Source organism: Narcine bancroftii, chromosome 1, assembly GCF_036971445.1.
Source record: "Narcine bancroftii isolate sNarBan1 chromosome 1, sNarBan1.hap1, whole genome shotgun sequence".
NCBI lineage: Eukaryota > Metazoa > Chordata > Chondrichthyes > Torpediniformes > Narcinidae > Narcine > Narcine bancroftii.
The window spans coordinates 62,727,846-62,739,802 of record NC_091469.1 but is presented as its reverse complement, the minus strand read 5'-3'; the positions used below and the strand labels follow the sequence as shown (position 1 = coordinate 62,739,802).

The 11,957-nt window shown below is 38.7% G+C and overlaps 1 protein-coding gene across 5 annotated transcripts in view; it reads right to left on the bottom strand.

Moving 5' to 3' along the window:
* Positions 1-2,482: 2,482 nt before the first annotated feature.
* Positions 2,483-11,957, bottom strand: part of cdc42se2 (CDC42 small effector 2) — a 193,960-nt gene continuing 184,485 nt past the window's right edge. For 4 of the 5 annotated variants that reach the window (XM_069928181.1, XM_069928197.1, XM_069928188.1 and 1 more), the window contains exon 5: positions 8,664-10,560. The gene's annotated coding sequence lies outside the window, so the exon portion shown is untranslated. Of the gene's footprint in view, positions 6,978-8,663; positions 10,561-11,957 lie in introns of those variants that run through there. The other variant, XR_011354481.1, reaches the window with a different exon arrangement.

The following is an 11,957-nucleotide window of genomic DNA, read 5'->3' as shown; positions in this document are numbered from 1 at the left end:
GGAAACTGATTTCTTTGCTTTGATGTTCACATTGCTTTCAGTTGTTACTTCAAGTCAACTTTATTGTCATCTGATTGTACAAGTAAAACCCAATGAAACAGCATTCTCTGGTCCTCAGTGTAAAAACTTGCAGACACACAGCCAGACACAACAACCATACAGACAAACAATACATATACAGGACAAGTATTTAATCTGTACAAATAAAAAGTAAATATTGCAGTGTACAAATAAGAGTATTGGTTAGTGTGAGCAGTTTCTTTGGTCATTCAGTTTTTTCACTGCCCGTGGGAAGAAGCTATTCCTCAGCCTAGTGGTCTCTGATATTCCTGAATCTCTTCCCTGACAGGATCAGCTGAAAGAGATGCTGGGTTCAGGGTGGAAGGGGTCCTTGTTAGGTGCTTTTAAACTGCCACACCTGAGTAGCCCTCCTGGGACCCAAGTGTGTTAAATGGGTCAATGGTGCTCCCAGCATCTTTCAGCTGGAGTAAGATCGACCCAGTAAATCGTCAACCTGGGATCTTGCCCCCTGCAATGATGTGTTGAACTATCAGTAACTTTCCCTGTCCCCCCACCAACTGTCAGTCGCTTCGCCTCCCCCACAGCAGCCAGCCCCTCTGCCCACAGGGGAGCTGATTGCAGCTCCCCCCACCCCCGGCCTGCTAATTGCGGAGACCCCTCTCCCCTTCTGCCAGGGATTCCCTGTGAGACCAGTGTGCAAGTGATGATGTCACAGGAGTAACTGGGTCAGCCATTTTTGCTTTCAAGCCACAGAAGGACGCAACCTAGGTAAGTTTTAATGGGTTCCCTAACTACTTCAGAGGTAGGGCAGGGACCCGGCTGATTTCCAACATGCCTAACCTTGTCAGACCCTTTCAAAGTGCCCTGTGAATGGTGCGCTAACTGGGCAAATTGCCCGGTTATCCCCATTTTACAGGGCAGTTTAAAAATGCCAAATTATTTTGTTCACCCTCTTCAATGATCCCAGATTATGTCGATGTTGGGAGGGGGGTGGTTGTAGGGAGACTCCAGTGATCCTCTCTGCTACTCTTAAGTTCCTGTGGATTGACATCCATTTCTCTGCAGCAACTCTACGACACTGTGATGTAACAAGTCAGGACGCTCTCTATGGAGCTTCTATAGGTTGACATAATGATGGCCAGTAGCCTTGCCCACTTAGTCTTGTCAGCAAGTGCAGTGCACCTACCAGACAGTGAAGGGATGTTGAGTGTCCACAATAGGTCACCAGTTAAGTGAATTGGAAGGAACTTGGTGCTCTCCACTCTCTCTACTACAGACTTGTTGATGTGTAGTAGACAGTGGTCATTCCTGGTCTTCCTGAAGCCCACAATCATCTCCTTCAACTTGTTCATGCTGAGACTCAGGTTGTTACTCTTGGACCATTTCACCTCTTATCTGTAGTGAGATTCATCATTGTTGCCGACGTGGCCAACTACTTCTATTTAATTATTTAATTTCCAGCTCGGTGTGCATTCCTTCCTTTCCTGTTACTGCTATAAAATTTAAATATTTTAGCAAATAAGGTACCAACAGAATTCAAAGATTCCTGATGTTGGCATGTTGCCCCAGCCTATACCCCAGAAGCATTTCCTTCACCTCACACAGTCTCTGCATGATACTGCAGTTGTCAGTGCCATTGCGAACTGTGCACTTCTGGCCCATTCCAGCATTAGATCATGCTTGATGTGGATGGTTCCTCTACTCTGCCTCCTCAAAATCAGGAGTACCCAAAACAGTACATCCAAACTGGCAATGCGTTTTAGCTTCTTTCAACACCTTCAGGACCTTCACAAGTGAATATCTTGCGTCTTGCACATGTGAAAATGTAGCACATTGTGAAAATTTTCAAAGTTCATAACCAAATGTCAGACTACCTGAAATTATTAACCTTACCTGACTCCACAGGGGTCTTTTTACTGATATAATGACAGGTTTCAGTAATATTTAATTTTAATGTTTCAAAACAACAGAAAATTGAGTCATTTATTGGTAACGTGAATTGAAAATTAAGTCAAATTTGACCCCTGAAGAGTTCTTAACAGGACAAATTAATCCATAATTTTATTTTTATACTATGAAGCTCAAGCTTGCTTTCACAAAGTCACATCAAAGACTTCAAGAATAGTTTCAGAAATACACAATTAAATTTAAACTTCTAAATACTGCCAGGTTTTAATAAAACAGCATGACGTCCCAGTAGTATAACGAATATTTCAATTCTGCATCTGATTTTATATTAGCTGAGGAAGGTTTTAAATCTAAAAAAAAATCACAATCTTCAATGGGGTTTGAAAACGCAAAAAGCGATGTTTGTCTGTTGGATAGATAATGATTTATGATTGTTTGATACAAGCTGTTTTGTCTGTGTTATTATTGATTGCATTGTTTGTGGAGCTAATTCTTATAAGGAGGAAAAAGAGATAATGAACAATGTTTTCATAAAAGTCTTTTATTACTGTCTCGTTCAATAAAACCGCGAAAGAGGAGCACAAATGCAACACACTCCTTCAACAGTCACGCAAACTGAGATTTTATTTTCCCAGCAATGATCTGCTGCCTGAGCGTAGGAATGGGACATCAAAAACTGTTTTGGTTGTTGGTCTTCCACTGAGTTTTTTTTTTGTCTAGTAAACCTGCTGCTTGGAACTCATTGCAGAAGTTTGGATTGGAGAATGGAGCTTGGGATGCAATCATAGACCCAATGATATCTGCATTATGACTGGGGTTGAGGGTGGGGACAGAGATTGTGGCATCTGTTGTCCGTAAACATAATTCTTCCACCAAGTTTTCCAAATTACCAAGTAAACTGTCATATCCAATCATCAGTGAGCTGCAGAAATTGTGTTGAAACAAGTTGCCTTTAAATGGTAGATTGTAAAGATTAAGTTATTCACTGCTTCTTTTATTCCTGATGAAAGCAGACAGTAAATCTTTGAGAAGTTTCACAGCTTTGGGTCTTCAAGCTAATAATCCCATGACAACTACATCTTGCTTTTCATATTAAACTTTGATAACTTTGCCAAATTTACACTTCCGGTTAAAAGCTGCTGCAATATGAGCAGGATTTCAGCAACTTTCCCTTTGTTCATTCTCATCTGATGCTATTGCAACCCCATCCTCTTGCAGCAAACAAACAGGCAGAACTCCAAAAATGAAACCTTTCTTTGTACATTATCCACAAAGTTAAAGAGAGTGAAACACAAAAGTTTGCAGATGCTGTGATTATAGTAAAAACACACAGAAATGCTGGAGAAATTTGAAGCTTGAAGAAGTGCTCAGGCCCGAAACGTCTGTATGGACACTGCGAGACTGGCTGAGTTCCTTCGCCATTTCTGTGTGCTTTTATTGTCCACTTAGTTGGACAAGTTGGACATTATGTACCCCATGGTTTCACACATTTTTGTCCTTTAATAAATTTGATGGTAAATTTGATAAATGAATGGAAATTATGATCCATTTTTCAAAGCATTTTTTCCAACCTGATTCCGAAGAAGGTTGATGTCCCAGGATTCTTTCATTAAGGGTATGGATCAGGTATTTAGCCCTTACATGATTCACACAATACTGCAAACCAAAGCCATATGCCAGTATTCTACTCTTAGCTGGAGGGTAACATGCCTCGCTATGTCAAACACATTGTTCTTTGAAGCTGAGCTTTGTAAATTTGGACATAATTTTCATACTTTGTACATTTGCAGTGGTAATAAAATTTATTTTTAAGGCATATGTAAATGTGCAGGAATAAATTGTGAAAACAAGAACACTGCACAGTTAAGGCAGTTAAGCAGGGATCTTATTGTACAATTTTTTTGTTGCTCTTTTTAAATCTCTGCATGTTTGAATTGTATATACACCAATGAGACAATTTCTCAGGAGAGAAGTAAAACAAATTGATGATGAGGAGGAGGAAACGATCAACCTTTAAATAACACAAAAAGAATACAACACACGGACATGGCTTGTGTTAACTGTCAATATTCAGAATAACAGATGATCCTGCAGAATTGTCATTTCATTTAATTATGATTACATGGTTTCCAGTCATGAACAAGTGAGTTTTTTGTTAAGTGCAGCATTTTACAATCAAATATTTCTGAACCCCTTCAAAAGTTTTCAGAAACATAGCTAGAACCAAAATGGTTATTTGTGAATCTTTTACTCCCATTGTTCAATAGATGCCAGGTAGAAGAGATTTATCAACACTGGTCTTGCTCAAAGACTGTCAGCTTATTCCCAAAAATACCAATGACTTTTCTCAATAGAGATTTCAGATTTAATGTCAGAGTACATACACATCACATACAACCCTGAGATTCTTTTTCCTGCAGGTGCACAATAATTGACTAATGGGTAGTGCAAAAAAAATCTACACAGTGTAAATAAAGAACTGTAAACAGATAACAAATGTCAACAAACTGACTCTACAATACAGAGAGAATAAAAAAGAAAATCAATAAGTAAGCATCCTTAAATGAGTCTCTAATTAAGTTTGTCATTGAGGAGTCTGATGGTGGAGGGATAGCAGCTGTTATTGAATCTGGTGGCACCAATACATCTTTCAGAACAGAGCGTGTGCTGAGTGGGTCTTTGATGATTGCTGCTGCTCTCCTACAGCATCATTCCCTGTAGAAGTTCTCGATAGTGGGGAGGGTTTTGCCTGTGATGCCCTGGACTGCGTCCACTACCTTTTGGAGGACTTTATGCTCAGGGGTATTGGTGTCCCCCTATCAGACAGTGATGCAGCCAATCAGCACACTTCCCACCATACTTCTGGAGAAATTTTCCAGAGTTTCTGATGTCATACCAAACCTCCACAAACTCCTGAGGAAGTAGAGGTGCTGAAGAGCTTTCTTCATGTTGGCATTAGTATGTTGGGTCCAGGAAAGATCCCAAAAGCTTATGTTTACTCACCCTCTCCACCTGATCCCCCACTGACCTCTGGCTTTCTTTTCCTGAAGTCAACAATCAGCTCCTTAGTTTTGGTGACATTGAGGGCAAGGTGGCAGATGATTAAATCTGAGGATATCACAAATTGTGAAGCTCTTTGTAGTAACACATACAACAAATTTAAACATTGCAATAATTGTATAACAATTCCCAGATGCCACAGTTATAGCTCTACCACATGGAAAACTTGCTCACCGAAAGAAAGACAAAGAATGAGAAAAATGTATTGGTTATTAGATGTTTATGTGCTTAGAGAATTAATAAGGGTATAATGGTAAAACTTTATCCCAATATTTTATACAGCTTTCTTCTATTAGGCAAAAATCTTGTGCTAAAAGTTTAATGTTTGGGGTGTGGTTTACTTGGTTCAGAGGTTTATGTGGGAAAGAAGCATGATGATGAACTGCTCAGGGACAGTCACTTAAAAAAATCTATTTGCAAATATATAATACAAGAATATGTTTGGCAACTTTTAGGAATTCTGAGCAATATTGATTAACAGCAAAAAAGAGCCAATCAATATTATCAGGATTGAAAATTAATGCTTTGCAATTGACTTGTAATGTTAACATTTTATTGGCTCCTTCATTTTATAAATCCAACTTATCTGAATTTCATTGGTTAAATTGTTTGTTCCTTCTTCTGAGGGGCTATGTCAAGAATGGTTTTGTCACAACAAACTGGCACCACCTGGCCCTAAAGAAATAAAAGCATGGAATTTAAATTGGCTCCATTAAGGAATGGAACTTCTCCTTCTCTTACTTGCTCCATTCAATAGCCCCACGCACAAGATTAAAATCCAAAGTTTTAAGAATTAAAAAAAAAAGGGAAAATGTGCTTTTTCTGAAAGAACAGAAGAGAGTGGCAAATTGCATCACTGTACAAAAGAGCTGTGGCCACAATGGAACAAATGGCATTGGAGAACACTGCAGCAATCCACATTTGGAATTAAACATAAGGCACATGTGTTTTTATATTTATGGTTTCCAGATCCATTGGGACCTTTCCAGTCTCTTTTTGGGGGGGGGGGGGGGGTCATATTTCAACATGGAATCTGAATATCTTCATGAGAAAATAAATATAGCTACTCTAAATGAAACATAGAACTTGCTGAGGCCCTATAGAACAAATGATAAAATAAAGTGTGTCTGTTGGTCTCCCTCACTGGTCACCCTGATGAAGCTTTAGTTAATTGAGACTGCAGTTTAAAAGCAACAGTTAATTCTCTAATCAGTACAAGCAACATATTTAGTTAAGAAATTTATTACATGATAAACAAAAAGCCAGAAATATTATTCAGTTCACTTACATATCAAGATGCAGAACCTTAACATCTTTTGTAATACCATTTACCATGACTTCATCAAACTTGATTTTTTCCTTTGGAAATATGTAGAAGTCCATGAGATTTTATTTTGATCATTGGATAACCCCCATTACCAAGGCTCATAATCACTTTGCATTTTCCTTTCAATCCACAAAGCACTTTGGGCATTTTCTAAGGTGCACAATATCTCTTTGCTCTCTGTAATATTCCATCTTTATGTATATAAATAATAATCTTTTCTCCACTTTATTTTTCCCAAGAGGCAATTGTTGTGTAAACCTTTAAAGGAATTTATCCCCAATTTTATTTCAGTAAAGCTCATAAATTGACTGGTAGTCACCTACCTCATCCTCAGCCCATTAATTCAAAGCAAATTTTAAATCAGAATCAAAGTTTCACATGATCAAAACTGACAAAGGAAAAAAAAAGGAAGAAGGAAACTAAACAGCGATCAGCTCTGGAGAGCAGGAAGAGTGTGGCTATCTTAAGTTAAGCAAGAAAATCTGCCGATGCTGGGGTTAAGACAACAGCATCCATAGGAAGTATAGGGTAACTAACATTTCAGGTCTAAGCCCTTTGTCAGATAATCTTAAACAATGTACCCAAATGAAAGATGAGGTGTGGCTACCACTTTGACTGGACAACAGAAAGCATTGGAAGCATTCAGCAGGCCAAGCAGCATCTGTTGAAAGAGAAACAGAGTTAGAGTTTCAGATCAGAAATGTTCACTCTTCTCTCTCCACAGATGCTTCTTGACCTGCATTTTGTTTTATTTTAACTTGCAGCATCTGAATATTTTTTATTTTCACCCACTTTATATCACTGATCTAATGATGCCAAATGCATCTTCTTTTATCTGGGCCCTGTGGTGTCCTTGTGACATTTTATTAAATTTAACATTATCTAATAATCACCCTTTGCTCTCTCTCTCTCTCTCTCTCTCCAGTTATGGCTGCACCCGTTACATTTTTAAAATTTCTCTAACTTACAATTCTGAAAGTAAATGTTACCTTGACATCATTGGTCTGCCCCCATCACAAAATTCTTCTATTCTCTCCATACCCCTCCATCCCCTTTCTGCAGTTGAAAAAATGCTTGTCGTCTCACTTTTCCAGTTCTGATGAAGGATCTTTGACCACAAATCCCAAACTCTTGCTTCTCTCCCCATGAACATTGTCTGACATGAATGCTGTTTGCAATTCCAGGTTCCATTGCAATGCCCCAACAGTCTGTCCTAATGTTAAATTGCCTGCTTTGGACATCAGTTTTGTATTTTAAAATATTAGCAGATCTTCCAGTGTAGTTTATTTTCATTTGAATGGTAAACACAACTTGTTTTGGGCTGTTCGCAAAATCACCAGACAGTTCCAAAATTTAAAAATGTGCTGGTGATGTCCCACGTTCACCTGGCTCAGTAAAGGATCCAAATCTGATAAACTGAGTAAAGCACAAATGTGTTTGCAGTAAAAACATACCAAAATGCTGGAGGAACTCAGCCGCTCTTTTCAGTGTCCATAAAACACAAAGATATATTGCTGACATTTAGGGCCTGATCCCTTCTTCAAGGAATAAGCAGAATGAGCCAGAAGCAGGAAATCTCCATCAGAATTCAGACAATACTGGCAGGAGGAGGAATCTAGGCCAACAAAAGGTGTTATTTGGATAAGGTAAGAATTTATTATGTTTGTGTGAAAGGTGACAGGGAAGGGAGAGGTGAAGAAGTGAGGTGGGGGGGGGGGGGGGTTACAAAAACTAGAGAAGTTGCTATTAATCCCATCTGGTTGGAGGGCATTGAAACATTGGCAATATATCTTTCTGTTTTATGGATGCTGAAAAGACAGGCTGAGTTCCTTCAGCAGTTTAGTGTGAAACATTGATTGGCTATTTCTACCTGCTGAGTCCATCCTGCTTCTCATTGTTTGTCCAAAATTCCACTATCTGCTGCTTTTGTGTTTCTCCAAGAGAATAAACCTGTTTGCCAAGTTTCATCTCCCTGTATTGAATTCCATCCATCGTTTACAAATCCATCGATTTTTTTTCCTCAGCAACATAAACATTAGAATATTTGGAGTATGTCATCATCTTAAGGTACCCAATCTCATGTCTATCTCTTTTTTGTCTATCACATGGACTAGGCTGGGCTGTCAAACATTTTTGAAGCTGATCAGCTTTTGTTTATTTTATCAGTCCAGTATGTGTGGTTCTTTTCTACCTGTGATTGGTAATTAATAGCTTCAGACTGTTCAGTTCCTGAACAAACTGCAACAATGGAATCAAATATTCTGCTAGCGAATTGGTTTCTGCCATTGTTACCGACTGCATGTTCTGTGCTGAAAGGAACTGTAAAGCAGTAAACAGTTGGAGAAAATTGCAAGAGCAAATGACAACTTTTATTTCAATCTGAAGTCACTTTTAAAACTATAAGCCATTGTGGACTAAACCAATTTTACTCAGGAACAACAAACATGTACAAAATTGTATGCATTATAAAAATAGGCTAAAACAACCTTTCAATTCTTAGTCGGCAAATGTATTGCCTGCATGTGAATGATAAATTATATTTCAATTAATGGCTTGCTATGGCAGAACTAAGTGATGACAATTCACACACCCCTTTATATAACATTTACCTACCACAGAGAGCTTAGAGGACCAGATGCATTCAGATCATTCATAACAATATAACCCCAAGGCGAGCAAGCCACAATGTCCTGCTAATTCATTCAATTAATTATTATCCTATTCATTCATATTTCAAAAATACTTTATATCTTGATGTCAGACATTCTGTCACAATTTGTACTGCACTGCTCCATGTAATAGCATTTCCCTAATCCTCACATATTCATCGCATAGATTCCTGCAATTCAGTACCTAGCAAATTATTGTGGGCTCCAATGACTGTGCACTAAAATACAAGCTCTAAAACTACTTAAAATAACACTTAAGTCACATTTCACAGAGTACTTTCTTGAGTTAAGCCATGTTTTTGCCTACTGCAAAGATAATCTTAATTCAGATCCTTGTTTTTTAAACCATTAAACCATGCACAATTTACATTTATTATGAAACAGTGCAATATTAGTACATCACAGGTGAATGGAATGGGAGAGAAAAATATGCCCTTTTAAACCTGAGCAAGGTATTTGCTTTCTCACTGAAGAGTGAAAGCCACCCTGTTGAACAGAATTTTCTCTGGTGTTTGTTCAGACATCTCCCAACATTGCCTATAGCAACTTTAAGAGCATTCCACTGGCCCCTGCTCCCTCCCACCCACCCCTCCCATATCCAACTGTTTTAAAAGACTGGTTTTTACCCGAAGAGCTGCAGAGGGAAGTCAACAAAACTGTACAGCAATTGATAAGGAGTATTGTCAAGATCGTGAATTCAGGATCTGGGCATTTTTCTTTTAATCAGTGTTGCTATGCAACAAAAGTTTGACACATGGAGCCCCACCACTTTGCTGCATCACTGGTACAATTGTACTGGTAATCTGTTCATGGTCAAATGCATTTTTCTTTCACCTGTTCATATAAGATACAGGAGTATGCTGAATTTCACATTTACCACAGGCCATTACACAAAGAAATGCCAGTTAATGTATTCGGTTATTTTCAAGAGGAGTTTGATTAACGCAACAAATGTAAAAAGTATGCAGGCAGGGATAAAGAGGCAGGCATCTGGCAAAACTGACATGCGGGCTAGAGACTTGCCAGCAATAGTAACATCATTCCGCTGCAACAAACACTTTGCCACTGGCTGAGCTACATCACATGCAGTCATTTACCATGCTGACTTACCAAGAGAGTGTGATAATGTAATTGTGCTTTCAGGTTCCAGACCTTTAGACATCCTTAATTACAAAGTAACACTGAAAACAAATGCAAATAAAAAGCATCAAAAATAAAAAAAAATGATGCAGTTAAAGAAAGATGGATAATTGAAAATACACAGAAAGGGTTTGCTCTGGCACTTGTCGACCATGACGAGAAGAAATGCTAAAATTCTATTTGTATTTTAAAAAAATGAGAAGCTATGTCCATGACTTCGGCATAGGCCAAATCCATTCAAGTCACTGAGGGGTCGGGCAGGAGCAATCCAATTAACGATATCTTCAGAGCAGAACAGGAGCCTCCAGTCAGAGAATTGCCACAGGAACGGGTGAAGGGTTGTTGTAATGCCTTTCTCATCATGAAAAACTCAGAGAAGCAGTCACCATAGTGAAAAGGGGAACGAGAGGAAGAAATATATGAACTTGGAGCAATCTGTTGGAAATAAATTTTGCACACTGTTAGAATATAAATCATTTTCAGTATCCTTAACCAAGTAAATCATTCTGAAACATCTCTCTCTCTAGATGTCTGTGTATACATATATGTGTGTCCATATGTACGGGTGTGTGTGTTTTACACCCACAATAAATACAAAATTATTATGTGATCATGGTCCCTGATTGTACATGTACAGTCAGATGACAATAATAAACTTGATCTTGATCCAGTGAAGCTTTCACTCTTCAAGCAGACCACATGGGGTCAGGCCAATGTCAACTCTCTTTAATGTAGTGCCTCTGATGTGGAAACATGTCCCAAATACTGCACATTGGTACAATCAGGCAAAAATGGACAAGTCAAGAGATAATGGTGACCAAAAGCTTGATGCAGCAGAGATTAGTTTACTGTTTGTTCTTAATGGAAGAGTGGAAGGCAAAGCATGAGAGGCAGATTTCTGCAGGTAGGGGGAGTTGTAGGCCCAGAGCAGGGAACAAGAATAGGCATGGCTAAGTAATCAATGCATTTAAACATGGGACATGGAACTTTAAATTTGAGACATTAAAGTAACTTCATGAGCATACTTGCGGTGAATGCAAGGTAAAGCTTGCATCAGAATTTGGGGAAAACTTCAATGGATCTTGAGCGATCGGAACACCTTAAAAATCTTAATCTGGCACGATCGGGATTTTGGTGCTGTTGGGCTGCCAGATTTTCTGACTATTGGACACTATTCCAATACAGGATTAATTCACTTTATTTTAAATTATTTTAAACATCAAGTAAACCCCAAGATGTTTCAAGGGAGCATGGGGAAGAATACCAGATGAGTTTCAAGGGAATACATGAAGCAAAGCTCCAGAATTTAAAGGCAGTGTGGGAATTAGCAGCTGGCAAGCTAAAAGCTGAACCACTGGGATTTCTGAACAATCAGCTTACGATTTATCAGATTTTTGTCTGTACAGTATTTAGGATGGGAGGCACTGAAAGCATAAGCAATGAATGAACTGAGATGGGTCACCTCAAAGGATATGGAACTGAAAGACTCCTTGGGATCCAGTGAGGCAGCATGGCTTAGCCTAAAGCAGGAATTGGGAAGTAGAAGCAACTGTTGCTGAGAATGCAATCTCTAAACCATGACCACAATCTCAAAGTTTGAATATTGGAAATTCCAGCAGCTGCCACACATGTAGTCCAAGGGAAGGACAGAGGAGGAGGGAGTGACTATAAGCGTCTAGAAAAGTCATGGGCTTAAGTGAAATCAATTTGAAGGCCATCTCATTATTTACTATCCAAGCTTCTTTCTTCCCTTATTTTCTTTTTACTTTTAATCACTTTTCTAAATAAGGAGTTATCAAGTTCTCTGGATAATAATTCAGCTGCTACTTCCA